The following is a 27,389-nucleotide window of genomic DNA, read 5'->3' as shown; positions in this document are numbered from 1 at the left end:
AATGGGTTGAGATTTCAAAACCCATTTCAAAACCTTTCACCAAAAAATTCAAAAAAAAATAATTAAAAAATTATAACTCGAAATATAAATCAAAACCTTAAAAGGTAAAAATACCAAAAAGTTTCTTCCGTTTTTCTCCTTCCATAAAAAAACCGAGAAATGTCAACCTGTTTTGACCCGTTTCAATCATTTTTTTTAGTTTGACCCATTCTGACTCATCTTATGCATTTTGATACAACTCATTCAACCCATGGGTCAAGATTGCCACCCCTAGTTAGAATGTTGTACAAGTTAAGCGTGTTCTCTTTGGACCATTCTCCAACATAACCTCCCGTGCTAGACGTGTCTTCATCAGAAGAATGATACCACATCAAAACCATAGCCAACTTATTATTGCATATAAGAGAGAATACATTTAGGTCCCAAATCTTTTAAGGTACCCCTAAAACAATGATCCAAGCAATTATATGAATCATTCTATAAGTACTTGTATAATCTTTTAAAAAGTTCTTACTTTGTTCCAAATATTGAAACTGCAAAAGAACCTTTAAACCTCCAACATACGTACGTAACCATAATTTACTCTTATTAAAAACATATAGTGTTTGATTGAGCATATCACCTGACAAGATCTGTGCTAGTGACCCAGTCTCATAAAACCCACATGACTTGTCATAAAACCCATATATATGACAAGAGGTGTCCTACTGGTTTTATCATTTTGTCTAACTTGATGGCGAAAATATGGCTATATTAATTACAATTAGTTAGCATCAATTAGATATGATCGAATAAAGAGGATGTTGAGTAGTTTGGATCATCGTTCGTCACCTTTTAGATTAAACTCACCTTTAAGATTAAACGCAACTCTCACCCCAATTCTTTAAAATGCATGACGTTTGATATGCTTTTTGCTAACAACCGTTGATCATGATGAATCGGACATGTTTGGTGCTACCGTAACTTTTAAGTATTAGAGCTTTTCATTATTATTATACTACCATATAAAAATAAGTTGCAATCTTTTGATAAACAAAATCATCTAAATACCTTTTGCATGATGTTATAAAATTTGGTTATAACTAAGGACATACAAGGATGGATTTAAAACATTTTTCAGTGTGTTCAAAACGCTCATGCGTTTATGACTAAGGGAAAAATACAAATTTTCTCTTTAATTTTGATCGGACACTCGAGCAGGTCTTGGTCCATTTAAGAAAGTATACAAATACATTTTTAGGCAGGTCGTAGGGACCTAGTTTTGCCTACATGTTTTTTTCTTTTTACAAGCCAAAAAGAATTATATTATTAAAAGTCATCGATTAAAAGTAATTTTACCGGGAAATCAAAATTACATAACAAATGGTGGGTATTTCAACATTTAATCCAACTAATTCTAAAATTAACAATTCTACTCGAAACCCATAATTATGTGAAATTTACGAGTGATAGTCTTTTTGTATCTATGTTTATAGGTTGATTCTAATGTTATATCTGTCTGCATTTACCATATAGACAGTCTTTCACCACCTATGGATTATTGGTAGTTGTCTATACATACACAAACACGCCTTATGTTATGTATTGTCTATTGCATGTTTTGAGTCGAATATCTTTCTAGAAGCAACCTCTCTATTATCAGGGGTAAAGGTAAAGTTTAATTACATTCTATCCTTCTCAGAGCCTACAAATAGTTTTGTTATTACGGGATATATTAGGTTTTATTGTACATTGTTTTTTGTATGAATACCCTTCTTAATAAGTATTTGTAATAAAAATAATCAATTTTAATGGTAAAAAAAGTAAATTACCCTTATAAATATATGCCCATAGTAAAGTGCATTTCACGTGATTTTACTAATTAACAAAATATGCATGAGGGTATTATTTTTAATTATTCAAATCATTGACCAGCCACTAACAAATTCAATCATCTCATTTAAAAAAAAATCCATTATAGGTGAGAGAACCATGACACAACTTGAAACCCCATTTTTTTTTTTGGTTATCGGTGAGACTTGAAATCCTGGTCGTTTTCTTATAGGGCTATCAACCGTCGCATCATGTGCATAATCATTCTTCAATTTAACATGTAGTTATTAGTGTAGCATGCGTATCGTTCATTCACCCATGAAGATGGAAGACTATTTAGAAGTTCTTATCATCTTATTTATTGTTGTTTTAAGTTTAAACATCTTATTTCTAATAGTTTTGGAATTATGAAGGTTTTCTTAAGCAATTTGATTATAGTTTTATTAGCCTTTTAACCCGTGTATTACATGGGATTTCTTAAATGATAAAATAAACAAAGTCCGTTATTTGAAAGAAATAAACAAAACTAAAGTTAAAAAAAATAAATGAAATAAATAAGGTATGTTATTTCAATTGTGATTCTCAAAATACTTCACATGATTGAAATCGTGTGCAGCTTTGCATATCATATAATAAATCTAAAAGCTTCCTTGACGATGATAAAACCGAGCTACTATAAATGCAAAGTCCTCCATAGACCTTTGAGACAATTTTCCACCCCAAATTGTATACCTTAAAATAAACATATAAAAGAAAAGGATAGTGCTAATATGTAATAAATACTACAATTAAAGTATAAAAAGAGAAATTGAGAAGAATGTTATAGCAAGTTACTATTTATAATAGGATAAAATAGTATTAAACTTGTTTAAAGCTCATTTTAATTCAAAATGTTTTATATCGTTTATTTTTCTCAAATTCTAAATGCCCAATTATTTACATCACAGATATTAAGTGTGTTAAAATGGTCCAATCATTTTTAAAATCTATCTTATTTTTTTACTCAAACAAATATTACCATTACCAATTTTGATAACAGCTTGTTACGACCCGTATCAAGTTCTATTAGTGTTGTTTTGACATGAACCAAAATTATAGTTTTTAAAATTATCCATTCAGATCCGATACTTGTGTTGAGTCAAAATCTAAACCAACGGGTTAAACCATTCGGACCTTTCTTTCAGTTTGTCATTCCGACTCGAACTATTTTGACTCGTAACAAATTTATAAAACAACTCGTAGCTAAATCAATTTTTATTAAAGTAGTTTTGACCTGAACCAAATTCACAAAATTTTAAAATGACCCATATGTATTCGATCTTTGTCTTAAGTCAAATCAGAACGAAACATATGATACAAATTGTAGTCTGAAACGTGACAAACATGATTTGATAATAGGATTGCAAGTCCGATAGGTGTCTTCACCTTAAACGCAACATTTGATATAAATGTCTTATATAAAGAAGTATTTTCAAATGTTTAAATCATCATTTTAAAGACTCATTTAATATGTAAATTATGTATTGTACAAAGTAATTATATTTTTCTTTCATGTTTTACGACATATGAAATATATATTTTTCATATTGTACCATGTGTGCGACATATGATGGAAAATATGAACTTAATGTAATTTCCCAAGTAACAATATTTAAAAGATGATGATCAATGTGTATATATAAAATAATCTAGAGCATAATGCCGTTAGACAATATAAATCTTCAATATTTAAAAATCATCACCAACCCAATAACTGATTATATTTAACGTCAACGTTTCTTGAAGAGTAATTAAAAAGGTGGCATTTACACACCTTTGAATAATGAATAAAATTCACTTAACTATGTTATAATCCAATTGGCAAAATGTTTTTGACCAATGATCCATTAATGACTAGGATAAATGAATGTAGCCTTGACAATTAAGCCTCAACATTTTCTTTTATTAGTAAAGCAAGATAAGATAAAGGTTTTGGATTTTTGTATAGTTGAATATCGGATTTACGTTAAACTTGATTCCAGTTTTATGAAGGTTTGGAATATGGTCTTATTTATTTTGATCTTGTTGAAGTCGAATTACTTTTCTTTTATACTTGTTCTACCCGACTTGTTCAGCCTGAGACCCGATCTTATTTGGGCGGTTCTCGGGTTAATTTTCTTTAAGCTTAAACCTGAATATCCCAACCCAATTAACCAGAAACCCAATAAAACTACCCAAGAAACACCCGTAACATAAACCATACTTGGTTAACGCCTTTCTTTATTCCCATTCACGGCCTCCTTGCAAATAGTTTGGATTTCTCGCCAGAGATTACGCCGGCCACTAATCCAACGCTCCCCTCTGCATCCACCCTACTCACACTTTCATTGAACCTATATTATCCAATCCATTTGATTCGACGCACGAAACCCAAGTCGAGCCTTTACCTGACACATCTCCACTCAAACGCAATTGTGCAAGACCTGACAACTTGAAGTCAACGCTACCAAGACTTGGAACTTAGACCATCTGTAGTGGGGCGCGTCCCACCCCCACGGCGCCACATGGCGGCGGGAACACCGCCCCCGGGGCGCTATGGGCGCCATGTAGTGGGGGCGCTTCCCACATAGAGTCGGGTGGGGGGAAGGGTTGGTTTTGATTGGTGATTTTTTATTTGTTATTTTTTTCTATAAATAAAATAATAAAGGTAATGATTGTTGAGACTCCATCCAGTACACTCATTTTAGCCATAAAGCCCCCTATAATGACGTGACGTCACATGATGCATAACGCCCCCATAGGGGCTCTATCCACTACACACGGTATTAGAAATGTTTTAGCCCCAGCTAGTGGATTTGGCATAAGTCAACTTTAACTAGTTGTGCTGTAAAATTAAATTATTTGAGTTAATTTTTGGTATACATTTAAATATTTTTGCTAGGGCTGGTGGGTCATATAACTGGAGTCTTATTAGTGTTTAGTCGTAAAGTTTCAGGAGTGAGGTTATTTTTTCACAAACTTTTATCAATATTGGATTACGCTTTCATGGCTAACGCTTGTAGTCGTCAGTCTATGAACAACCCTCTTATTTGTAGTTGAAGATCTTGGTAACTAAATTTATCTTACTTATTATTTACGCATGTAAGTTTAGTGATATCCTTAGTTTAGGATGTTGTAATAGTTGAACAACTTTTTTTCGTGTGTTATCTTTGCGTAGGGGTCTTGCTAATCTTCTTTGTATCGTTCTAATTTTATCGGGTGTCCACGAAGGGACAATGGTTGAACAATTAGAATATATAGGACGTTTATACATTTGAAGAACTTTGGTAATCTTATGTGGCTTACTGAGTTGACTCTGTGACACAAAAACAGAGGTGTGCACGATGATGCTCTAAGATATGCACATTGAGAAAATTATTATTATTATTATTATTATTATTATTATTATTATTATTATTATTATTATTAGATAAAAAGCAAATTTTGGTGCCACAAAGCTATTTTAAAAACCTTTTTTTGGGGTTTTATGTAAAAGATCTCATATAAAAACCAATGTACTCATGTGGTGGGATGGTTAAAGGTGATTTGCTTAATACTTTGGTGGGCATGTTGTTTGTCCATGATGAGTCCCCTCCATAACCTAGATTTTTTGGTTTATTTTTCTTCTTTTGGATTTTTTTGGTTTATTTATCTTCTTTTGGATTAATTAGTTTTTGTTTATACTTTTTTTATGTGTTTTAAATATGTTTGTTTATGTTTTTTTTAAATAGGTGTCGTAATTCGATAGAGCTTAAATTTTTTGTCAACTTGCAGCCGCATTGTGCGAGTTTTACCATAAGTTATGCAACTGTCATTATTATTTTGTGTATTTATTTACTTTTTTGGGTTTATTATTGTACTGTTACGAACTTAATCAACACAAACCGAATTCGCGTCATTGCACCACCGCAACGTGACGGGTTGTTACATAGTATAGTATAAAAGAGGATGTCGGTGCCACAAAGTTGCTATTTTTTATGAACTTTGGTTTGGTATATAATAGACAGTTTTCACTTAGAAAAACACTTGACTTCTGACCCGTTGGTTGTGTGGGGATGTTCTTATACATAATGTGGTTTGCTATCTGGGTTCTTATACATGACAGAAACCAACCAAATTTGTTTAGACTCACCGCCTCAACGCCCAGGATCTACAACACTCGGGTTTTACGAAGCCCGAGTTTTACCGACCGACGTTACCCCATAATGCACATAACCAAAATCGACCGAATTCATGTATATATATCGACTCAACGCCCGAGACTGACAACACTTGAGTTTTACCACCGTCCAAGTTTGCCCAGCACAGCGCGCCGGCATAACACTAGTTATTATTATTATTATTATTATTACTGGGAAACTTTACACAATATTAACCAAATTTCTTGAAGTACTGTGATTGGAGGCTGTAACTGATCAGCTTTCTTCTGTAATGTGTCTTCAATACCATTGCTTGCAGGCCTTGAATTAAATGTGATTTCTGTATCACCATTAGGTGGTGAATCCTTTTGATTTTTTCACATTTCTCCGGATTTCAACTAGAGTTTTGAGGTAAAGTTCCACAAGCTCTGAGCAATTTTTCCTGTTTAAGTTACACTTTAATTCGGAAATTTTGATTTTAAAAGACACGTGACAAAATAAATCATATGAGCAGCTCAAATTCAACCTTTGTTTGATCTTGTTTAAAAGTAATATCAGACCTTGCAACAATCAAACATTCAGTTATCTTTTGAACTTACTACTCAATATCCCTATATAGATTTTGCTTTGCTTTTGTGGTGTTGTGTGCATTTGAATAGTGTATTTCAACTTCAAAGCTGAGGTCAAAAGTGTGAGAAAGAGGCTTTGAACATTAAAAAGATAAAATTTGAAGAATGAAGACTTGAACTACTGAACAAAACAAGTTTAAAGGCTAACAGTACCACAATTTTCCTCTAATACTCTCTGAAACTTGATTAATTGAAAAAACATAAGTCCATTCTGAACTCTTGTAAAACAGACATCTAAATTACTAGTTACGACGTGTATAATCGGCTAGACACGTCTCATCACAAGCATTAACAAAACACATATTCGTCAAAAACAACTTTTTAACACCATGGAACCATAAAATTTTGAGTCAGATTAAAAGTAAAAGTAGCTTAAAATGTAATATGAAGTCACTTAGAAAACCGACATGCACCCGCACTTCCTATGATTCTTTGTTTTCGGGTTCCATATCTTTTTCATCAGCAGCGGTAGTCATACCTAACATATATTTATTATTTACAAAGAAAAGATACATATGATGAGTAAAGAGGAACTTACAAGAGCATGGTCTTTGGCGTTTGACAGTAGCATTCACCTGATCTTTGGTATCTTTTTCATCACCTAATAATACCATTTTCTGTTATTATTGGCAAAGAAAGTTACATATGATGGTCGAATCGATGATTAGTGAATCAAAGACTTACAAGAGCACAGGCCTTTGCGTTTAAGAGTACCAACCGTCGACCCCTCTTCTTTCTCCTCATTGAAACCTTTAAAAGCCATATCCTCATCCGAGTCGGTGGCAAAACGTTCATCAATGTACCCTAACATTTATTATTAAAAAATAAAGAAAAAAAGAAAGGTAATATGAGATTATTGAATCACTAGTTAGTTAATTAATTAATAACGGGTAAAGAGAGAGTGAACTTACACGCACGCACCCCATTCTTTTCGTCTTCGTAGTCGGATTCATGTCTCCATGATAGGTAGTCTGCGCGGAACTCCTCATCGGTCAAGTCTGAAAATTTGTTCAAATGCACCCACATTGGTTCCTTTGTTAGCGGAAAGGCTTCCTCTGCTTCACGGAGACTGGCTTTAAACGTTTAGAATCTCTTGAGCTTCAAAGCTTCGGTTTCGTAACTTATATCGCGATATGTCATCCATTCCTCAAAAACCACCATGTCTTCAGCATCGGATGCAGACATTGCAACGTTGATACAGATCAAACCCTAAGAACTTTTGAGAGCTAGGTAAATATATAAAACTTGTTGAGTTATAACGATAAGCTATTCGCTATACTAGATCGAAACAAAAACTAAGAAGAATCAAAGCATATACATGTAACCTAATACACCTAATAGGTTGCCAAGTTGTGCATGAAAAAGAAAAACCCTAGGTACCTTTCGTCTGCTTGAAAGTGTGATGGTAATTATGTTAGATTTTGTGTTTTGTGCCACTTTTCAAAAGGGTTATAATTGTCAACCATGCATTTTTCCTTAAATCGGGTTACTTAGGATTTTTTGTCCGTCAAAAAAACAATGCATGAGAATAGGAGCCGGGCAGTTCTTAAGGAGGGTGGTCGACATACCCCAGCCTGACACCCCGCTATAAATATATATATTTTTTAAAAACAATTATATGTATTTTTATGGAAAACAATATATATATTTAATATTTAAACTCAATTACACAACAACTAGCTTGGTCTAGTGGCAATTGACAAAGGGGCATGACTCTCAACCAACAGATTGTGGGTTTCTAGCTAGTTTTACTTAAGACATGTTTAAGCCTATTTTTATACAAAAAGTATTTTACACAAGTAAAAAAACCCAAATTATAACCAAGTAAACTCATTTAAAAATTTACAAACCCAAATCATAACTAAATAAACTCATTTAAATATTAAATTGTTTAAATAAAATAAAACCATTTTATGTAAGGTTCAACTTTTTTTCGCCTATGGCCTAAAGATTTTTATCAATTTTTGAAGACGGCTCTGGATGTGAGGGTCGGGATTTGCAATATATGTAACTATATTCAAATTTTAACTTCTTTTAATTATGTTAAAAATAAAATCCACGTCAACATTCCAGATTAACATAAAAAAAATGATAAAAAGAATTCTTCAATGAAAAAAATAACATGCTAAAATAACATTTTAAAACCTATAAATTTAATAAAATATAAAAGTTGAGGTACTTAATTATAACACTTTTTAGTTTGAGTGACTTAATTAGTACACTTTCAAACCTGACTACTATGCTAATATACAAAATTCCAACACATATGCTAATAAAAATATTTTATCATAAAAAAATTAGTTAATCTTGTTTTCCACCATGCTAGGAGAAAAGCCATCAACATTTGGACTAACCTTCAAAGGCTCTAAACTTGAGAATTTGGTAAGAAACTTGGGCATTTCTTTTGGGACAGATTCACGAATAGTTAGGTCTATTGCATTAATGTCTTTCCTGTTTTACGATGAATGACATGCGACTTCATAATGATAAACAATCATTCCCTCTTTTTGAAAGCTAGTGACTGACAAGTTTAATTCTAAACTTGTCGTTTGGAAGACAAAGACACAACCTATTTCGTATTTCGAACCATTCTTAAAATTTTGGAGAATAAAATTTAAGATTTTCACCTTACTTTAGAGATATATTTGTCATTTCACACCCACTTAACATACCAAGCTAGCACCTATCATTTAAGGACCAATGGTGTTACATTCGGACAAATATTTAGCCTAAATGTGTACTTTTTGAAACTTGTAAACTAAAGTTGCAATATGGTCAAACAAGGCATGTAATTATCATTTTTTCATCAATTACATTAAAATATCAATATGGTCAAACAAGGCATGTAATTATCATTTTTTCATCAATTACATTAAAATATCAATATTCTATACATGTGACTCTTGCAATATCATCTTTAAATGGCATTTAAATAGGGTTTAATACACTGTTAATTGGAATAATGCATCATAGCACCATTTTATGCATAAAAGAAAATCTTTTAACCTTTTGTATGCTGCGTCCAATTTCAAGCATGCGCAAATCTACATAGAATTCTTTACAAAGTATACATCAAACTCCAATAATAACATACATTTGTTTTCTAAAACTACGCCCTGCTTGAGGTGCGCGCATATTATGTATATATGTGTAAACCCTCGGGTGGGCAAAAGTGAAATTGCACTAATTTTGACGTTATTTTACTAATCTCGTGAAAATAACGTTAAAAGTGGCGGAAGGTTAATCAGGCATCATGTGGTGGCGTTGATAGCCGAAAGACGAGGGTACATGCACCAATCAGCCGGTATCCCAATGATTGAGTGCTATGTGCTTTATGTCCAAGGCTTGATGCAAAACTACTATCGAGCCGGGGGTCTCACCGGAAGCAGCCTCTCTATCCCTATGGGGTAGAGGTAAGGCTGTCTACATCTTACCCTCCTCAGACCCTAACATAGCTTTGCTATTGGTTGGATATACTGAGTACGATGATGATGATGATGATTTGTTTTCTAAAACAAACTCCAAACTTATTAACTTTCTCAAACCAAAACAGAACTCTTCAAAATTTTCTTTAAAATCTAAACATAAACACAAATCCATTTGAATTTATGTTAGGCACAACATTAAACGGTATGCAACATTCCTAACCCAACATTATACAAAGTTGTTCAAAGATAACCGCTAAAGACGAACCCTAATCTGTTTTCATCAGAAAGGGGTTGCATTGTTTGTTATCTAATTCAACCATTTCTATGGTTTTGTATTTATCAAACTTGAATCCACGTTGCTTTATGTCTATATTTTTCAAAGTAAAACATAGTCCGTGTATGATTTTCGCCTATTGGTCTAGTTTGAGATAAATTGGTTTATAGTGATTTGGTTTTAGGTTCCGTTATTTATATCATTTGGGTTCAATCTCACCCAGACCTTAGCAATTTGACAGTTCAGTTTTGTTTGAATTGTTTATCTTTTCAAAATCATTAACTGAATAAATTTTAAAACAATGTTGATATCCATTAATATGGATTAACATAATATTTACATGACTGCATATTTGAGAAACAAAATGTAAACAAACAATAAAACTAAAACAGCAGGTTCCAACATGGAACTTCCAAGTTCCAAACCGCCAAAACCGAACCGCATAAGCCGACTTGCTTCGGTTTAGGTGGTTTTAACAATTTATATGCACCCATAGCCTATATCCTCGTCCATATCCTCAAAGTTTTAGTGTAGAAAGTTCATTCACATGTGATTGTGTAAACATTCATACTATTTATGATTTCTTAAAGTTCTCGCCCACTTCAATCTTTACAAGTTATAAGATCAAAGCAAGCAGCAAATTTTATAACCTCAAAGGTTGGATATAAAATCCAGCGTTCTCGTGTTCTTCTATCTCATCAAAATTCGACACATGATGTCCCTCCAAGTCGCGTCCTGTTAACCAAGATCATAAAATAAATTATAAGTATCCAATTATCCAAATAAGTTACCTTCTAGTGTTCAACCACCTAAACAGTTATGTAAATATTAGAATTTTAGACAATAATCTATATTTTTATCAAAGTCAACAAGCCAAAATAAGCCACACAAAGCACAAAGTATGACTTGAATTGTTTGTAAAACTAATAGTTTTTTTGTCTAGTAAAAATGACGGGTTCACAGTTAATAATAATGCAATGTAGAAGCGGGAAACTGAAAGTTGAATTCACGGTTGATGACATCAATTTTAGTTTCTTACTTCTTTACCATAGTCATGTAACATAAAATCTAGTTTCTCTAGTAATTTATAATATTTGAAAAAACACAGAACCAAGATAACGAACCCAAGCAAAAACCAACAGTTTGATACTATGTTTTTGTAAAAACCGAACTTCCAGTGCGTTTAAAATCAAACCGAATTGAATTTATGGATTTTTATTTTTTTATTGAATATGTAAGTAATTTGTAAGAATTTAATAAACAGCGTTACCCAAAATTTTTAGCCCAACTGCATAATAATCAATTAGCTTAATTAACAAAAATATTTAAACCCAAATTCATTATTTTGGAAAAAAAAAATTTGACCAAAATTTTGCAACCACAAATGGCAAGATCGAAAGGAACAAAACATAACCAAACCGAAAAACCAAAACCGAAAGGTTTTCTAAAACTCAAAACCAAATTTTCGGTTTTTGGTTCAGTTTGAGCCCAAAACCAACTCAAACGACCCCTGTCATTGGTATCCACTGAGAACCCATCAGTTTTACAAGAAAAAAAACTAGTTTTGCAAAACTTCTTCTACAAAAAAAATACAGTGGGGACTTACATCTTGGGGACGGATTTTTCCTCCAATAATGCCTTTTCTAATCTTTCTTCAAATGGTGTGGCATGCCACTTAACCTTCTGATCCTACAAACATAAACGTAATTAAAGTCACAAAATTATGATTTGTGAAATTTACAAACTAAATAATAGATTAAGAAGATGAACAAAACTAACCTCACTATACTTATAAGTTGTATTAGGGATCCCATTGACATCTACCCATTTGGGTGTTTCATCAGCATTCCAGTCAGAGTTACACACCAAGTATAACCCTATCCCCAGGAGTTTGACCAGACAAATTCGAATCAATGCAGGCTTCATCATTGTTTGACTTTGGTGGTAGCCATGATGACAAAGTAGGACACAGATTTAACTCCTTTTTGTTTGAACTTTCTTGTAACTTTAATTCTGATTGGGGGCTTTCTTCAACACATTCTTCTTCTATTGGTGTATTCAGCTGCATAAAGTTTCTAGCGCTTAAACCCGAGTTCAGATACTGAGATCTATTCTTGCCACATAATAGGAAAACCGTGCCAGGTGACTGCATATCATCGGTCAGTTTTAGAGGTGTCGGGTATGGCGTCGGCTTTGAAATGGTGTGATCAAATGGTGATTCGATTGGCTTCACGGGTGGATAAATGGTGTTAGGTGATGAGTTTTTTGATGAATCACTTTGGAATTCAAAGTGTACAGATTTGTTTTTGTACTTTGTGCTTGCAGCCGGTCCAATCACATAGCTTTCAGCAGAGGTGCTGTTAATGTTTGATTTATGAGTATAATAAAAACAAGAAATGAAATTAAATTTTGAGCATTTGGTGAAGGATGAGTTAATTACCTGTTTGATGAATCAGATATAGAATCTGATCCATTATTCCATTTCTGAAAAACTGTGATTGGAGACTGTAACTGATCAGGATGCTTCTGTAATGTGTCTTCAATACCAGTGCTCGGAATATTTGAACTGAATGTTGATTCTGTATCTTCGTTATGAGGTTGTGAATCTTGTGATTTCTTGGTTTTTCGGATTTCAGCTGGAGTTTGAGGTAAAGTACCACAAGCTTTGAGAAATTTTGCCTGTAGAGGTTATAACTTAGTTCTGAAGTCTAGCTTTTAAAGCCAAGTTACACAATAAACCATATGAGCAACTCAGATTCAACCTTTGCCACATTCAGTTGTTTTTTGAACTTACTACTCAACATCCCTCTATCTATTTTGCTTCGCTTTTGTATTATTGTTTGCATATAAATGTTAATGTAAAAAATAAATGACAAATAATTGTGTGTTTCAACTTTCAAAGCTAAGATCAAAAGTGAGATATAGAGGCTGTGAGCTTCATGGATTAACAACCGAATATTAAAACAATTAAAGTTGAAGACTGAATACTTCAAAAACTGAACAAGAAAAGTTAAAAGGCCAACTATTGTGTTGTACAGTTTTCTATATCGCATACGCTCTGAAACTTAACTAATTTTAAAAAATCTTAAGGAAACCATTCTGGATATTTTTAAGTAAAACAGACATTTAAATTACTAATTAAAGATGTATATAATTTTCCAAACTCTAATCACAAGCATTTACAAAGTACATATTAGCTACAGAAACTAGTGAAATAGCAACAATGACAATTGCACCATTGTCCAATAGTAATTAGTGATATGGTCAGAGTTGAGACTGCAAGTCTCCAATGTTACATTGCATTAGCATAGAATTTGTGTATTTCATCTGATTTTAATGTATACAATTATACATATACAAACAGAAGTAGTAGACTTAGCATATGAAGACAGATCCAAGCTTCTAGTCTCAAAATCAACCAACAAAGTATCAGAATATAACTTTTTCACAAAATGAAAAACTTATGATGTTGTAACAATGGCAGCTGCACTAACGGTGCTCTTTCAATATGTACCATCATTTTACAGTTAGGAAATCTAAATCTAAAATCATCAAATAAACTATTACCTCAGCCCGCAACTCCTCATCCGAGTATGAAGAATCTGTACCATCATACCTCCCTTCCTCACATTGTGAGAGATCCTCATCTTCATCTGAACAGCACAACCACTCCATCAAAACACAAAATAAACAAGCAAATGCAAATTTCTCACAGCCACAATGCATTCAAATTCCATATTCATCTTAACATATAAATCAAAACCATAACATCAATTTTGACCTACAACAACCAACGTAACATCAACTTTGACCTACAATAACTGATAAATCAAAAACTGTAACATCAATTTTTACCTACAATAACCAATAAATCAAAACTGTAACATAAATTTGGACCTAAAATACGCTAAATCATAACAGTAACATCAACTTTGACCTACAATAACCAATAAATCAAAACTGTAACATAAATTTGGACCTAAAATACGATAAATCATAACCGTAACATCAACTTTGACCTACACTAACTGACAAATCAAAACCTACATCAACTTTGACCGAAAATAACCAATAAATCAAAAACCGTAACATCAACTTTGACCTACAATAACCAATCATTCAAAATCCTTAACATCAATTTTGACCTAAAATAACCGATAAATCAAACTGGAACATCAATTTTGATCTACAATAACTAATAAACAAAACCATAACATCAATTTTGACCTACAACAACCTATAACACACCACACTGTACCGCATTATAACATCAACACTTAAATCAAACATCACACTAGTTTAAACAACAGATCTAACAAAATCCACTTCAAAACACACCGATAACACGAAACATAACACACACAAGTAATCGATCAATTACCTGCAATAACCAATAGCTTACTACACTAACACATCAACACTTAAATCAAACATCAAGCTAACTTAAACTACAGATCTAACAAAATCCACTTCAAACCACACCGATAACACGAAACATAACACACACAAGTAATCAACTACCTTCAGGAGCTAGTAGAGACCACACGCAACAGCTATCACGCGAATCCTTATCCTCCTAAACATCAAAACAACAATAATAATAATTCAATATCATCATCAATTCAACACCTAACACCTCAACTAGTAAATTCCAAACCCTAACCTTAAGAACGGCAGTACTCGGTTGCGAAAACCGATTACTCTGAGCACGGTGATCATCTCCGGTTCGGAAACAGCAGGTGAAGCAACGCATGGCTCGGCGAATGAAGTCTGCAAATTGAGAAGAATAGCGTGAGGTTAACATCTCGAGAGAGAGAGAGAGAGAGAGAATTAGATATTTTGATTTGAAATGAAATGAATTAATAAGTGAATTAGCGAACGTTGGGTTTAAATATTTTTGGAAATAAAAAGGGGGAAAACAGAAATGAAATTATAACGGACCGAGAAGGAGGGAATAAGCGATTTGAGTTGTGTCCATGGATGCTTTCAAACTTTTTTGACCTTTCGGTTATATTACCATTTCTGATATTATTTAATAGGCCTGGGCTTGGGCCTGAGCCTGGGCTTGTTTTTTTATATATAATTTGTTTACAACTTTAATGGTTGGTACTTGGTACTTGGTAGAGGTGTACAAATCGGGTTTTCAGTTCGGGTATGACCAAGTATTGGAAACCGGGTGTTTGATTACCTTATTTTCGGGTATTGAAAAACCTTATATTCGGGTTATTTCTGGGTATTTTTCATGTATAGATTAGGTTTTTTAAGAGGCTGCACTTTTTTTTGGGTATTGTTGTGGTATTTTTAAGGTGATTTAAGGTATTTGAAATACCCGTTCCCGGGTATTGGAAAAATCCAGTTTCGGTTTTCTGAATTAGCAGGTATAAATCGGATCCAGTTCCGAATACCGGTTTTGGTATTGAAATGCATAATCAATCCGTACCCTATAAGTAGGGTCGTGTACGGGTAGTAAAAACCCGAATATAAAAAAACCAGTTTCGAGTTTTTTTTCGGGTTCGAGATTTTTTTTTTTACCTCTATCGTTGGTAAACAAGTTTAATAAGTTTCTTGATAAAAGTTAGTCAGAGTTTTATTATTATTTTCTTTACATTAAACTTTGTTCCAATAAACTTTGTTCCAATATTGTAAACTTTAGTAATGAATATTATTCTGTTTGAATTTTTTTTAATTAAGTGATATAAATGGAATACTTATGAATCGTAAACCATAGTTACTATTTTTATTGGTTATTTTTTTATTTTAACTACACAAATTCACTAGTTTGTTTATTATTTACTAAGTTTTTTATTACTACTTCACTCTTCAAATTAATTTAAGAAAGTAGTTTGTGACTAGTAACTAGGATTCATGTATATTTCATATGGATGATTTATTTTTAAAGTTTTGATATCTTTTTAATAACTTTCATAGCATTGAAACAATCGATAAAAGTTAAGTGATTTTATAGAAATAAAAATGTTTTAGGTGACTTTAAAGAAACACATAAAACACTTGGTTTAGCAGCGTTAATATCAGTTTTATATCCCAAATTTGTTTCGATAAAATTCACTAATTCTATAACATTTATCAAAAGTTTTAAGTTGAACGCGCTAGTTTGAATGTAAAAAAAATATGAACTATTTAAATATGTGACAAAATTGAAAAGTCAGAAATTTGAAATGTGTATCAAAATACGGAAATTTTGCTACATGAACAAAATGTAATATCAGAGTCACGACATATCTTATAAGCTATAATAATAAGCAACAAATCAATAAAATACATCATCTATTATTATAATAAACAAAAATCATTGTTGTGTCACATAGTACCTAATTGTCTCATTTTTTGTCAAGTGACATAGTTATTATTCCACTTTGAAAGTCATAAGTTATAACTATCTAATTAAAACAATTAATGAATATTTTAAACATTCCATATTAGTGATTTATCTATATAATTTTATAGTAGTATACAAAATAACAAGGTTAGAAATAAAAAAAATATGTAGAACTTTTGAAATTCATTTTGGTGTGTGTAAATTTGTGTTGTATTTTTTAGTTTATTAGTGACCGATTCAGAAAGTGCCCTGATTCGCCTTTACTTTGAACAATACGAAAATGGTTCATCTCATTTGATATTTTTTTACTATTAATTATTTATAAATAACCTTCTTATATGTATTGATAACTTTTGATAAATTGACATAGTTCAACACTCAAGGATAATAGTAGATTGATGATGGTGCATAGCAGTACTCTTTCTTTCAGATTTAATAATTATGTGCATTTTTGTTTGTCACATATTAACTAATAGTGAAATTTATTGTACTTAATTATTGTCACAAACTTGCATCAATTAGAGTTTTAGGCCAGATTGATATATAATATGAGTTGTTTTGATCCCTACAATACAGTGGTGTCATGGTGTGTTTTGTTTCCTTGATGATATGTTTATATCCATTAAGTAAAATTCATATCATATTGGGAGAGTGTCCCCGTGGTGATGGCATTGTGTTGTATATTATCGGCAGAACACTCATTTTTTTTTCAAATCTTGCAAGTTAAGGCCATAAAGGATATTTGTTTATTATAAATGATAGGAAATTGGTTGTAATTATGGGTGTTGCAAACCGATTTTATACAAAATCATTGTAAGAAGTAAGATCTTGAGCAGAGTGTTTGAAATACTAATATGTTTCTTTTAAGTTGGTTGTTTACTATTATGATTTGTTTGTATTCAATATTCTATACAAGAATCTCAAAATTGTTTGATACACGGGAGGAATGATGGTTTTTTTTGTAGTGTGATACTTATTTGTTGTAAATAAAACATTTGCAAGGGTAAAAAGTTTTTTTTTACTCTGATTTATATAATGGGTCACAACAATTTCCACTTGAAACATTCTCACTTTTAGTATGACTTGGAACATTTCGGGCAAATTCAACTTGTATTCGACCCTTTAAGTAAACGGGTTAAATTTGCTACTTGTGTTCTCTTATAGCTGGCAAAATGGGCAGACCGTGCCAGTAGGGGCGACGCATAAGAACCGGTTTGGTCGGTACAAGTTAAAGTCAAAACTGATTATTTTAAGAAAAATACTTCCTCCGTCCCCTTAAAAGTGTCATGGTTTGAAAAACACAAAGTTCAAGGTAGATTGAATGATTACTTTTTTTGCTTACCAGATGACAATAATGCCCTTGGAAATTGGGTTTATCAATATTGTTTATTATTGTTAGTTGTGTGCATTTAAGGATAAACTTAAAAATTGGCTAATAAATTTTGAAAGTGGACAATTGTAATGTGACAAACTAAAAAAAGAAACATAGACACTTTTAATGGGACGGGAGAAATATTACTTTTGGTTCGGAACATGATTTTCTTACACTTTTTTTTACCTTTACACAAAAATATAAAACTCATTATAACTGTTTAGTTTCTTGTACGTCGTTGGAGTTGAGTAAAGTGTGTCAAGATCATCTAAAATTAAAAATTTTAATAAGATGACATGTTTGAAACCGAAAAAAATTATGATAAAATGCATATAACTTTATTAGCATTGCACTTTCTTTGCTTCTAATTTTATAACCTAAGGAATGAGTTAGAAAGTTTATTTTTTGTTAGTTCTGGATGGTTAATAATTTAATATCATTAAACCCTCAATTTGAATCCTCTGGTAATTTTTTTACTGATAGAAACTCTTGCAACTGTTAGTTCGGTAGCAAGGTATGTTGAAACTAACAGAACAATATATTTAGAAGCAGTTTGTTTACATTTCTTAGCTCTTTAACTTTTTTAAGAGTTTTGATGTGTTTTTTTATACATGATTATTATAACTTGAAAACCATAATAATATAATAAGATAATTTATAAGATTTAATTTTCTAAACCCGTGTAATACACGGGTTTGTAACCCAGTATAAATATAAATACAAATACAATTCAATAACACTCTTGGGACCATAATCAAATTTTCAACCACGTGTTATTGCTAGATGACCAAAATCGATTTTATTACAGTAGACTCAATAGTTGCGTGGCTAAAACATACCGTATAGCCATATATAAGCCAACTGGCCAAGGACCTCTTAAGTGGTCTTTTTTTTTACCCTATAAATGAAATGAAAAAGAAAGAGTTAACTACACGTATGATCCCTGTGGTTTGATGCAAATAGCGTATTAACAGGTTTGCAGTTTGAAACATGTTTTGGGTGTAAGATTAACAAGAAACTACAGTTTCTCTCAAATGATGAAAACTCATACAACTCTAGAAATATGTGATGTATTTGTTATTTCTAGTGACATCATAATTTTATTGTGTGTTTTATATACTTGTGTATTTTCATTATGATATTGCATTTTATTATGTTCCGACTACACCTGGCCTGAAAAAAGTGACCCGTGCATAGAAAAAATTATCCTAGGTTCCTCTGGTGTAGATGTAGATTTTTGAAGTATCAAAATAATATCTATAATACAAAATTTTGAAGGTCTAAAGGAGACATTTGTGAACAGACGAGAAAGCTAAATGTATTCTTGATATATATATTTTCTAAAAATATTAAATAAAAATTAAAACAGGATGAGGCAAATTCTGATAAAATTACCGTTTGAGAAAATCAAACTGTTGTTAGTTAGGTAGTCAAATACAATAATTTGGATGTCTATCGAATCTGACAAAATGGCCAAAAAAAATCTAATTAGTAATCATGACTAACAAGTTCATCAATTCTTGTATAAATATAGATGGTGTCACATAAATTAAACCACCTGCAAATTTCGAAAACACAAAATTCAGCTTTTATACATTCCGGTGAGTATGTCATCCATTAATCCATCACATTCCACCATATCGGTGGAGTCACCAGCACCAGCGCACAAATTTAGTACCGGTACAGGTACTGGTTCGGCCAAGAACCATGTGGTTATTGATGTGGTATTGAGGGCCATGCTCTTTGCAACGGCTTTCGTTGCACTCATTATCATGGTTACTTCTAAACAAACCAAGTTGATACCAGTCGCCCCAGGCTTTGCGGTACCCATGGTTGCGAAGTTCAACCAGTCCCCTGCTTTAATGTAAGTAGCCTAAGTTTTGGTACGCAAAAGTACGTAGCAAATTACCCAGTTTTCTAGTAGTGTGTCTTGTGGATCTTTAGTCCAGTTTTTTGGATTGTATCATATCATATATGTGTAATATACTAATATGCACTATTTGAGACTGATGTCCGATATTAATGTGTATTATGACGCAGATACTATGTGGCAGCACTCTCAGTTGCTTGCTTCTACAGCATCATCACTGGTTTGTTATCGGTCTTAGCGTTGGTGAAGATGATCAATTGATCACAAAAGGGTCCACAAAGATGATATTTCATTTTGTGATACTTGACGCTGTAAGTTTTCGAATTGTAGAATTTATTTCTTTAAAAGCGATTCAATGGATGAAATGTTTAACGTTTAGCTTCACGAGTTTGTGGTAGTTCTTATATAAGAATGAACTAATTTATAATAATGTGAATGGTACAACTGCTGTTAGGTATCATGGCTTCTGCAACAGGTGCAGCAGGAGGAGTAGGATACATAGGTTTCAAAGGAAACAAGCATACGAGATGGAACAAGATTTGCAATGTTTACGGTTCCTTTTGTGGACATATTGCAGGCTCTATTACAGTGTCACTCTTGCCCTCCATAGCACTTCTATTGCTCGTCTGCGTCTCCGTTTTTGCGCTTTCGAAGAAAATTTCAAGGAGTTAGTTTGGTTGATAAGCAATATGTTTCCAATGTGTATTAGTTTTGAGTTACTTCCCTTCACCTTTTGTGATTTCTTAAGGTTTCTTAAAACCACATAAAAATAAAACCCAAAAGTTCACACTCAAACTATATGATAATTAAAAAAATAAAACTTGTATAAATGTATATAAATATTAACCAACAAATAGACGGAAAAATAGTTCACACAAAAAACATGGAGGATGGATAGTGAATGACTAACAGATTCAGAATTACGCAAAATCAGTGGCGGCTCGACGTTTTTTGGGACCTAAGCGAATTAAAAAAGGGATAATGATAAAAATGACCACTTTACCAAGCAAATTACTTGACTAGCCCTCCTAAACTAAAAATACCATAAATGGTCACTTTCTTAATGGTAATTGTAGGATCCACCAAATTAAAACTAACACCTGATAAATTTATATGACGCTTTTGTGTTTTTGAACTAACCACATCTAGACACGCGTACACTTAAACGACGGGCCCGACCGTTATAAAAAAACTGATCGTTTAATTATGGTGCCAGTCGTTTATTAAACTGTTGGTCAACCTTTAAACGATATGTCCAATTGTTTAATAAAAGGTTGACCAACGGATATATTCTATCGGGCGTATATATCTATTCCGTCGGGCCTTTATATCTACTCCGTCGACCAACATCTATTCTGACGTCCTTCATATATATTCCGTTGGGCCTTCATATCTATTTATTTAGGACATTCATATCTTTATATTTAAACTAGGATAGTGCCCGTGTTACACTCAGATGAAACATATTTAAAACGTCATATTTATGAAAATATAAAGCATACTAACATGTATATATTATAAATTTAGTAAAATACAAATGTGATATTATATAAAAAAAAGGATACTTTTACATAAAGTATGAGATATTAAATTGTTATTTTAACTCAACTATAAAAACATACAAAGACAATCGGAGAAAAATGAAAGTTTAAATCATGTTTATAAATTATACCATGAGTATAAATAGCGCATGTTAATTAAAACATAATACTTTAATGAAATCAACATAAAAATGTATTGTCTTATACACATTTTGGAGTGACTGGCCTCCGAACGTGAATGTCATTGTCGTTTAGCAATCCAAACAAGCTGCACATGACAAATTTTTCATTTGCATAACTAATTTGACAACAAATATAAACAATATATATATATATATATATATATAGATATATATATATAGTGTTTGTTGTGACTTGTGCGGTGTGCTTATTGTACGGTGTGTTTTATTAAATCTAATAAGAAGTAGATTTTTCTTAAAATGTGTGTTTTCATCACTATATCTAATAAAACACACTGCACAATAAACACACCACAGCTAAAATAAAACACACCGCATAATAAATACACTTTCCATATCCACCATCAAATCAACATATCTAACGCACCAGGTTACTTTTTAGACATACTCTACTTTTATTTTAACACCACCATATATATATATATATATATATATATATATATATATATATAGGGGATGGTTCATGCGAGAAGTAAAGTTACAGCAAGAAATGCGATAAGTTAATCTAAACCATTGATTATGTACATCAATGGTGTTCAATAATAGTGGCAACTTAGTAATTACCAAGACTTTATTATAACACTATTTTAATTAAAAAGGGTAGAGTTGTATTTTGTGCAAGCCAAATTAAATGTCTTCATAAATTACCTTTAGTAATTAAATTGTCATTAAATAATTATAAAACATTTATTTTGTGAACCATATAAAAAGAGTCATCCTACACATTAAGTATATGTGACATACTAGGCATTAAACAACGCAAGATACACTTTTAAATTATATATATTTTATATACTAAAATCATAAAAAATTTACTTCCTACATGTAGAATTTATCCTACACATGAACTAATTTATCCTACATATAATATGTAGAATTTTAATATTGTATCCTACAAATAAACTAATTTATCCTACAAATAAACTGGTAAATCCAACACTTGAATTAATACATCCATTACAACAAACATGTTACAAACTACACATCAAATCTACATATAGAACACCATAACCTACACATAAATTAACACATCCTACATATCAACCAGACACATAAAAAATAGTAACATACATATAGAACCTAGAGAATAATAACCTACAAATAGAACTTAACATCCTACATATGATCTACACTAGATCTTAATAATCTACATGACAAAAATGACATCCTACATTATTATAAAATACACTTAAAATTCTACATATGACCTACACAGAAATCTTATTTTATTGTGTACGGGTTGTTAGTTTTTTTTATATTCACCAACACATAACTAATATTTGCCTACACATAACTCATATTTGTCTACACACCTACACGTAAGTAATATTCATCTACACATAACTCATATTTGTCTACACACCTACACGTAAGTAATATTCATCTACACATAACTCATATATGCCTACACACAAAAGATTGATAAAAGCAAATAAACTACACTTAATTTTTGCATTAAAAATTCATATATAACTTGCAAAAAAACATATTTTATTGCTTAATAAACGTGTTTGATGTGTATATATTTGTTTGATGTGTAAAATATTTATATAAGTTATTAGTGTGTATTGTTATGTAGTATATAATGTTGAAATGCACTATATCATATTCGTTATTTGGTATCATAATATGTAAAAATGTAGGAGTTATGCATTGTTTAAGTTTAAATATGAAAGGTGTGTGAGAGTCTAAATGGAGTCCATTAAAATACAAGTGTAAAACGGAGATGAAATGACAGTCCATTTTGTTGTTTTAAATTTTATTTTGTTTTGATGATTTTTTGTACACAACTGGTAAATTAGCTTTATTTATGGGGATATTACAAGTTTTAGCTTGTTTAGATCATTTTCGGTTTTATTTATATAGAAAATTGAAATTAAAAGTAGAATTATATAATATAGATTTGTTTGTGGAAGATGTTATGGGATTTTGAATGACGTATAATTTATAATAAAAATTGGATTAAATTCATAATAAAGAAAAATATAAGATTATTTATTATTATAAGAAAACATAATGAAAAATTGTTAGAAATTCAGAATTAAAATAAACTGGAACGGGGAACAAAAATTATAACTTATATTAAAAAAAATAAAAACAATAAGTATGTAACTCTTTTCGAGGAATAATTAGTTACCAAAAATAAGAAAATCCATTTGTACTAAACTAACTTTATGATTAAAAATAATAAATCATATAACAAAAGAAAATTTATGATTGGTTGGTTTTATTTCTCGCGCTTCTCGCAATAAAAACACTTCCGAAATAAACCAAATCCTATATATATATATATATATGAGTATCATAGTTTTTTATGATACCCGTTTTTGTAATCTTCAATTTCAAACAAATAGTCGTTGATAAACACACGACTGGCAACTGACCCATAGAAATTTGAGACATAAACTTTCTCTACGAATGAAAAATATAATAAAAGTGACAAATTATTATATGTAATACGTAAACGTTTGAAAAATCTGTTTTAAAAATAATTGAAAAGTAAAACATCTAATTGTGTCATATATGCCCTCCAAAATTGATTTTAAAGAAACATCATAACTAATAAATTAATTAGTGGTCAATATATATTGCAAAACTTAAATTTAAACGAATTTACAAATATAAAAAGTATAAATGGTTTTGAAGTTGATATCATTTTTATGGTCAAATGATAGTTAGTAATCACAATATTTGAAATCATTTTTAAAATACATATATCTTTGTAACAATAATATTAGTGTGAATTAAAATAAATTTGAGTTTAAATAATTTAATTTGACTTCCATAATTACCCCGGTGTTTTGGAAAGTGTTAATAATTTAATTTGACTTCCACAATTAAGCAATTAGTTTGAATTCCACAATTAAGTATATAGAAATCAAATTGTAAATTAATTAATTAACTTAAATATTTTTAAACAAAAATCAATTGTCATAAATTGAATTAAAGGTAATTTCATTTGCATGATTTACATGAACTAAAATGTTGACATTTTTAATCTAATAATGGTTACCATATGAAGAAACTAACCAAATAAAAAATAATACTTAATTGACAATTATATTAATAAAATACATTAAATATTAATAGGAAATAATATATAGATAATATAAAATTTTAAAACACCTGAAGAACTTCACTTAATACAAGAGACTTTTGAAGAAAACTTTTAAGTAGAATTTGACCAATGTAACATCCTAAAATTTCTAAAATAAATAATTAATATATTATTTAATATTTATTTAAGATAGAAAAGTTTACTTGAGTTAATAGAAAAAAAATAGTAAAATAATAAAGATGGAAGGATAAGCATGCTAATTAGATATAATTAATTATGGACCAAAAAGGAAAGATGAGCCTAAGGTCCATGGGCTTAAGGGAGTATAAATACCCCTTAAAACCCTAAACCTTTCCATTTTATATATCTCTACACCATAGCCTACACCATAAAAAACACACACTTCTTCATTCCCGTTTTTGAGAAAAACCTCCCACAAAGACACAAAGATTCCCGGAGATCTAGCCGTCGATCGGTCTAAAATTTTTTAGAGTGTTCATGGTATATAAATGAAGATTTCCACCCATTAGATCTTCGATCAGAGATTGGGAAGTCCGGTTTTTATCAGCAAAACCGTAGCAGCTCAAGAATGAAGATTCCGGCGACTGTAGCAGCTGTTTGCGGAGAAGGTGAGCTGATGGGTTTGTATATCGGGACAAGACGGTTCCGTGGCCGCTTGAATCACTCAAATCGGAGTTCGTTTGATATGGTTTTGAGCCTCTCGAGTGATTTCAAACAAAACCTCAAAGATACGTTTTTGTTAAAAAGGCTTACTTTTCATGAACCGATTTACATGAAAATTGGTAGGATGATAGATCGGGTCATGATTATTGATAAAGTAATGAACTTGATAATAATCGGGTTAGTTGTTCGTTTCGGATAAAACAAGTAGTGTTCGGTTTGTGAAAAGGACGGGTAAACGAAGTCGGTTTTGCATGAAACTTAGTAGGATAGTAAATTGAGTATAGCTATACCATAAAGTTGCAAACTTGAGGATTAAAATGGACTTAACGAACTTATGGTTATGGACGGTTCATTAAATAAACCCTAGATCTAGTCTTAGAACGTTTTAAACCATAAAGGTCCAAGCTTTATGGTTACACGGGTCATGATTTGGCCGAACGTGGTTAATGAAACATTAAGGGTTAAAAAGAATACCTTAATAGATGTATAATTAATGAAATACCCTTTTGATATAAGATAGAAATGAAAAGATGGACAAACAGGTCGAAAGCATCAGACTTGGTTCTATATTAAGAGTTCTCGGTCCTGATGCTCTCTGTTGAGTTCTTGGTCACGTGCAACCACTGAGTTCTCGGTCAAACCAGAGTTCTTGGTCAAACAAGGAGTTCTCGGTCAAACATGGGTTCTCTGTTGAGTTCTCGGCCACACAGTTGTCTGTTTGGTTTGGGTCTGAACCCAGTTAGGCCCAGATGCCTTAATGGACAGTTAGGCCTGACTTGACTAAGTCCACAAGTGCTAAGCCCATATCCTATCTAAAGCAAACTAGTCCATCATCATGAACTAACAAACAAGCCCAACCTAGAAGAATACGTTGCTTAAATAGAATACAGACTTAATTAATTATACGGTTAATTAACATATATATATATATATATATAACAGTTAGCCGTGCACAATTACAGAAATAAATTATGTTATTGAAAGTTTTATATTCCACGCAAAGTTTTAATTAACTCTGATATTTAGAACTGTGTTTATGAGTAAATCCAACGTATAAATGTGAGGCACCGGTAACGAGGCCTTACAACCAATAATGAAAATAAATGTAGAAATAAGTGAAATTTTATGTAATTAAAATCATGGAAATATATTAAATAAAATTTGACCAATAAAAAAATTATAGAAATATATTAAATCGTATTTGACAAAGAATCAAAATCCTAGTAATATATTAAATGGATTTGACCAACAACAATAGAAGACTGATGATGTCTAAATCAATTAAATTACATGAATTGTGTAGATTACATAAATATAATAACAATCGTAAAATAACATCAACACTCCATCAAAGTCATTTTTGCAGCAAATACTCCTTATTCAACCAAATTGGGGTCATAGGTTGAAATTGATATCAACAAATAATAATTGATTAGTAACCGGAACAAATGATTGGTAAAATCAGAAATTATATTTTGGTTAGTAACTGGAATAATTACCAACAAAACCGATAACAACTGATATCACATAATAAAGGAATTACCAATTCTGATAGATTTGAATAATGTGAACAAATCTACCATTGATGTCATAGTGTATAACTGGAATAATTACCAATAACCGGAAAACACCAATGGATGTAACCAGAATAATTAACAATAATCGTAATAATTGAACTTCCAATGAATATAACCGAAATAATTAACATAATAAATTCAATAACAATTGAAATCACAAGCTAAATAAAACACTCACTGTATGCGATAACGTATTGGCTTTTGATATAGAACCTAAATAGATTATATGAAAACAATATAATAATTAAAATCAATACAAACAAAACCGGCAAAGAAAATGAATTTCCAATGGATATAATGAATAATAAAAGACATGACCATTAGAGTATAAAAAATAACTTACCGAAAAAAAGTAATATGCGATCAGCAGAGGTGATATATTAGGTAATATGCAAGAGAGAGAGAGAGAGAAACGTTAAATTAAAATGATTATTAGCAAAATTATCGATT

The 27,389-nt window shown here is 31.3% G+C and overlaps 1 non-coding gene and 2 pseudogenes across 2 annotated transcripts; 1 reads left to right on the top strand and 2 right to left on the bottom strand.

Annotated features, from left to right (window-relative positions):
- Positions 1-4,963: 4,963 nt before the first annotated feature.
- LOC143575482 (U6 spliceosomal RNA) lies at positions 4,964-5,065 on the bottom strand. The gene has a single exon (XR_013142765.1). It is a non-coding gene; the product is annotated as a U6 spliceosomal RNA (small nuclear RNA).
- A 5,787-nt stretch (positions 5,066-10,852) lies between these two features.
- LOC143575474 (protein JASON-like) lies at positions 10,853-13,104 on the bottom strand (annotated as a pseudogene).
- A 6,473-nt stretch (positions 13,105-19,577) lies between these two features.
- LOC143575473 (CASP-like protein 1 pseudogene) lies at positions 19,578-20,551 on the top strand (annotated as a pseudogene). Its single transcript, XR_013142763.1, has 3 exons — positions 19,578-19,873; positions 20,050-20,189; positions 20,323-20,551. The product of XR_013142763.1 is annotated as a CASP-like protein 1 pseudogene (transcript).
- The last annotated feature ends 6,838 nt before the right edge of the window (positions 20,552-27,389 follow it).

This window comes from Bidens hawaiensis, unplaced genomic scaffold, assembly GCF_021521415.1.
Source record: "Bidens hawaiensis isolate Kalapana, Puna unplaced genomic scaffold, B.hawaiensis_p1.1 tig00027524_1, whole genome shotgun sequence".
Lineage (NCBI taxonomy): Eukaryota > Viridiplantae > Streptophyta > Magnoliopsida > Asterales > Asteraceae > Bidens > Bidens hawaiensis.
The sequence above is the reverse complement of the archived record's forward strand: the minus strand, read 5'-3'. Positions and strand labels throughout refer to the sequence as shown.